The sequence below is a fragment of the Capsicum annuum genome, chromosome 10 (genome assembly GCF_002878395.1).
Source record: "Capsicum annuum cultivar UCD-10X-F1 chromosome 10, UCD10Xv1.1, whole genome shotgun sequence".
Lineage (NCBI taxonomy): Eukaryota > Viridiplantae > Streptophyta > Magnoliopsida > Solanales > Solanaceae > Capsicum > Capsicum annuum.
Genome location: NC_061120.1, coordinates 210,411,613 through 210,417,232, shown reverse-complemented (window position 1 = coordinate 210,417,232; position 5,620 = coordinate 210,411,613). Strand labels below are relative to the sequence as shown.

Genomic DNA, 5,620 nt, shown 5'->3' with positions numbered 1-5,620 from the left:
ATTCAATACTGGAATGAGAAAAATCAATAGTAGTCTTCCTAAAATACTGCAAAGAACCCATAGCTAAATTCAATCGCAATCAAATTCTACTAACAACAAACCCTCATCAACATTGAGTAAATATAGAAAACAAATCAGAAACGAAAACCCAGAAACTAACAAAACAACTACTCTGACCATCAGAATCTAATATACTAAGTCCATCTTTGGCAGCAAACAATTCTCACACGATTACGATTAAGCGATTATGACACTATTAACACAAAAATAGTGAAATTGTTCGAAAGCAATCAAATTAAACCTCAACACAATTATCGGTTCAACAGAACGACAACCTGTAACAAGCTAATCACACGACTTTCACAGCCATCCCTGCAAACAAATGCAAGAATCAAAACCCTATCATGACTAAACACTATCACGACAGTATAATAAAAAGAAATCAAAAACTAACCGGCCTTTGGGTAGCAAAACGGGACAACGAACTGGTACGGATATCACAACCACCAGGAAACTTCTTCACAGTCAATTGAAACTCTAATTTAGCTGATGAACAAGAATAAAATTTCTACTCGAGACTGAATTTTCTCAAAAATTTTCTCTCTCCTCTCTCTCTAATTTTTGTTTCTTTTCTCCAAGAAGATTCCTCGACCCCCTCTTTTTGAACCAAAAGAAATTTTCTCAACATAGTTTTCTCAATCAATTTCCAAACCCTAGAATTTCCAGCCTCCAAAGAACCCCAGAATTTTTGACCTCCTTAACAGTGACCCAAATGGGTTCTTATATAGAACAAAGGATTGGGGTATTTTCGGGATTCATAAGAAGGAATTTTGAATTTCCAATTCAAAAATTCCCCCCCTACAACCTGTTTGCGTCAATCAATTGTACCCCTTTTTGTTGTTTCTCATGAAATCCAAAAATGGATTAGCCAATCGAAAAAAAATCCCCCTTCAAGCCAATAGAAATTGGCCAAATACGTACCAGATTCGTACCCCCATCCCGAGATTTGCAGAGTTGAACGTTGAGAGGCCACCTTGGCACTGTTCTAGAAGGTTCGAGGTTCTTTGACGTATGAACTCACGTGGAGGTCACGCAATCCGTACGAATTGAAGGGGAAAGGATGTATTTGGATTTTCTCTTCTGAAAATGGGTCGATGGGTTAGGGTCTTCGCTGGTTGTGTTGGGATCGTTGAAGACGGGTCGGGTTATCGTGATGGCTGAGTTCACCGGATTTTGGTTGGGGGGTTATCTGATTCGGGTAGTTGATAGGTTGGAATGTATTGAGATGGATGGTGTTATTTTGAGGAGGAAGAGAGATTGATGAAGGGTATTGGGCCGGGTATTGATTGGTTTTGGGCCTGGGGCAGCAGTTGTTAATGTTGGGTTATTGTTGGGTTGGAATTGGGCTGGTGATTTGGCAGAAACAAGAGGAAATTGGGCTTGGGTGGACAAATTCGGCTTGGGCTATTTATTAAATAGCGTATTGATAGGATTTTGGAATTATTTAAGACATAACCCAATTAGGATTAGGTTTAAGCTATTTAATAAATAGCCTATTGATGGAAGTTTAGTCAATTATGTTTAAATTTTGACCTAATTGAAGATTAATCGGCCACTTGTGTTGCAATTGTAGCCAAATCGACTTCGATTAAGTCTAATTTAATAAATTGACCAAATTGAATCAAGATTTGAGACGAATTTAGCAACTAGTTTAATCCCGAGCTACTTTGATTTGATAAAATCAAAGTAAACATTTCTCCAAATAAACTATTTTTGAAATAGATCATTTTTAAATCAAGATTTCAATTATAATATTTATTTTCACAATAATCTTTAATTAAATCCGATATTCCATAGAATAAACATTTAAGTAATCAAATTGTATAATATCGCATAATTGAACACGATAATATATGATTGGTACTTAAAGTGACAAAATCACGTACAAATATACTTTCAAAACTCTTATTCGGATGAAATAAATATTTTGATTTTATTAAAAATCAAAGAAACTCAGAATTAAATTTAGCCGTGGAGGGCAAAAATTAGGTGTCAACACTTACCTTTAAATTTCCACAATCTCATTTGTATATTATACTAAATAGTGAATATATTATTGTTGTAATTCAACTCATATTGGATAAAAACCACTGCTGCAGTATCAGATAACTATGTCTAACGATCACTGTTGCAGTTTCATCAAATAATCAGATAACTAGGGCTAAGGATTATTGTTGCAGTTTCATCAACAGATAACTAGACTGTTGCAGTTTCATTAGATAACTAGGGTCAAGGATCACTGTTACAGTTTCATCGGATAATAACTGAGGCTAACTAGGGCTAAGGATCACTTGTAAATAAATTCAAGATAGAGTACTTTTCATCAGATAGCTAGATTGACAGGTTGCATTTATTTATAGAAGTCTCTTAATTAGCTTGTAGATAAATTCAATTACTTAAGAAATAGGACTACATTCAAGGACAAGGAGTACTATATTTTCCATGAATCATGTATGTATATGAAATGGATGATGCAGAAGAAACAAAGCAGTTTTATTAATGTAAAAGAGATGCATGTATAGGGCAAAGCGAATAAGTACAAGAGAGTAACAGTGGCAAAGCACCTATCAGGCGCCGTATCGTGAAGACCAAATTCAACCAACTCTATCCATCCAATTCCGCCTCAGGTTTTCCTTTTCGGCATCAAATTCTACAAAGTGATGCCAGTCCCTCCCTCTCTCTCTTCACATTCTATGTTTTAGAGATCAATATTCACCTGAATCTACAGACAAGAGACAAAGTCCCTGCTGCTTTTTTTTGGAATTTTGACTAACTAAGCAAGCAAGCTATCTTCTCCTCCCGTTTGTTGGAATTTGGAAATTTTGTTCAACTAACCAATTCAACTCTACTCCTCTCTATCACTATAGGATGTGGTGCAGTGGATGGAGCTGTTTTTTCCTTAATCAGAGGTTCGGATTCAAGCCCTGGATAGGGAGAGCTATCCCCAAAGCAGCTCTTTCCGGCGCAAATCCAGATGAATCGAGCTCCAATGTGAGCACCGGACACGGATGGAAAAAAACTTTACTAGTATACCATATGTCTAATAATCTGCAAATGAACTTATGTTAGGACAGAACATGTGCTTAGAAAATTATTTTTTATCTTGTCATTTTTTACTGGCCTTGTGATTTTTATTTTTAATACTAAAATATCCTTTCCATATTTTTTCACTTGTTTCAAAGGTAACCAATAAATTTAATTATAGGTTTTCTCTATAAATATTGAGACCATTTCAGCAAAATGGTGCATATGTTATCATTTATGGTGATACTCAAACTTCAATTAATTTAATATTTAAATTTTAAAAATTAGATGGTTAAAAATTATATAAAAATATCATAGGTTGCATCCTTCTTATATGATGAAAATGATCAAAATTTATGAAGTTTGATTTTCAAATTGAAAAATGTGACAAGTGAAAATATATAAAAGAAAGGATTAAGGAACCAAAATACATTTACAAATGACTAAAAGATTCCTCAATAAATAGTTTATAGTTTATACCCTTATTAATTATTCCCGAAAGCAACAAATATTGATTAATTAGCCTACAAAATTAAATTACACTACTTCATGAAAATAGATTAGGTACTATTATTTATGTTGTTATAAGGGTAAAATAATAAAAATTATACAATAAATTATATCATGATTGTTAAAGGAGGGACGTGGGAATTTTTTTTTGTGAGTTTAATCATTTTGAAAACAATGGTTAAAGGAGGGACTTGGGAGTTTTTTTATTTGTTTAATCATTTTGGTCTTTCCAACTTACAAGAGGACAGAAGCCAGAAGGTCTACTAAGTATTGTTACGGGTTGTTTGTTCAGTAGATTGGTTGGGGTTTGGTCATAGAAATTTTTTTATTTTTTTTGAAAATTTATTTCACTTTAAAAAAAAGGTAAAAATAGTGGTGTTTGACTATAAAAATTATTTTATTTTAGTGAAAATTGTTTTTGAAATTATTTGTTTTCACTTTTCTTACTCCTATTTCTCTCACAAAATTTCAAAAACAACTCCAATTTATATTCATGGTCAAACACAACACCAACTTTAACTCCAACTCCAAAAAATTATTATTTTCATATCCAAATGAGACAAATTATTCAGGAGTTATAATTTTGAGATTACAATTATTGGATTAATTTATTCTATATAGTAGGAGTTGATTATAGTTAAAATTTGTTGTCGCCCAAATAGCACTTCACAATGAAGTATAAAACGGTCTCTATCGAATATAGAAGTCAACAAGATTGGAATCAATCTCATGAAGAATATGGTTAGGAGCTAGGTCAATCCGATTATTTAGACTTTTAGTTGTTTATTTTTAATTGAAGGTTTAAAAGAATATTTTTTAAAATTAAACTAAGAAGTGAACAAATATTGATTTATGTTGAGAGAATTAATGAGAATAATAAACTAGGTTTCCGTTTTTCATAATTTCATAACTCTGTAGGTTCATCGTACTAGTGATCTCTCGTGGTGCTCGACATGCAGAATCGATAGATTATGTTTATCTTAACGACTTTATGCCCCTATTAGACAACTATCTCAATCACGAATTAACGGCTCATGAGTTTCTAATCCCTATCATTTCTCCCAGGGACAGAAATGGACGGGGTGGGGGTTGGATCGAGAGAAAGAAAGAACTGGTGTGGGAGGGGTGGGCGAAGGTGGGGTGGTTTGAAGAAGATGGAGAATTGGGGGGGGGGGGGTATTTTCTTTATTTAAAAATATTATATATATATATATATATATATATATATATATATTTAAACATAAATATATAAGGGTGTTCATGGTTTGGTTTTTAACCAAACCGAACCGCGATCCAAACTAAACCGATTAAAAAAATTGATATTTGATTAGGTTTGGTTTGGTTTGGCTTTAAATTTTAAAAAATCGATACTAATTTGGTTTGGTTTGGTTTTACTCTAAAATAACCGACAAAGTAACCAAACCAAACATATATATATATATATATATATATATATAATTATTTATGTATTATTCATAAATACAATATAAATATTTGTTACATTTTATATTTTAATAATGATTTAACTTTAGTCGCAACACATTAAGTCAGTTCTTAATCTAGTTGATAGTACCTTATGAGATTCTAAGTGAATTTCGCACTTTGAATGACAAATGATACTAATTATGAAAATAATATCTTGTTGTATATTGAAATTCATAGCTAAGATTCATTTGACTATAGACAATCTTTAATTTTAACTTTCCTTTTTAACCTTGTTGAGCAAGAAGTTTATGCGTTCACCTTTTGTGGATTTATCATATCATTCTGTTAAATGTAGTTTTAAAATATTTTTTTAAAAGCGTTCATATGGTGTTGTTCATAGCTTTGCCGAAGTATAACACTCAGTTGACATTTTAGTTTCAAGGTTGACATACAACACTCAGTTAACATCTCATATGTTAGATTGGATTTGTTTTTTTTTTTATTTTCAACTTTTATCATTTGCTAAAGTTATAAACCGAACCAAACCGAACTAAACCGACAAGAACCAAACCAACGGTTATTTTTTTGTTTGGTTTGGTTT

The 5,620-nt window shown here is 32.3% G+C and overlaps 1 long non-coding RNA gene across 2 annotated transcripts in view; it reads right to left on the bottom strand.

Moving 5' to 3' along the window:
- The window catches only part of LOC107843693, a 9,109-nt gene extending 7,764 nt beyond the window's left edge, over positions 1 to 1,345 (bottom strand). Inside the window, exons 1-2 of one of the 2 annotated variants that reach the window (XR_001666510.2) lie at positions 455 to 1,295; positions 336 to 372 (exon numbers count right to left, since the gene is read on the bottom strand). This is a non-coding gene — a long non-coding RNA (uncharacterized LOC107843693). Of the gene's footprint in view, positions 1 to 39; positions 373 to 454 lie in introns of those variants that run through there. The other variant, XR_001666509.2, reaches the window with a different exon arrangement.
- Between the last annotated feature and the right edge of the window lie 4,275 nt (positions 1,346 to 5,620).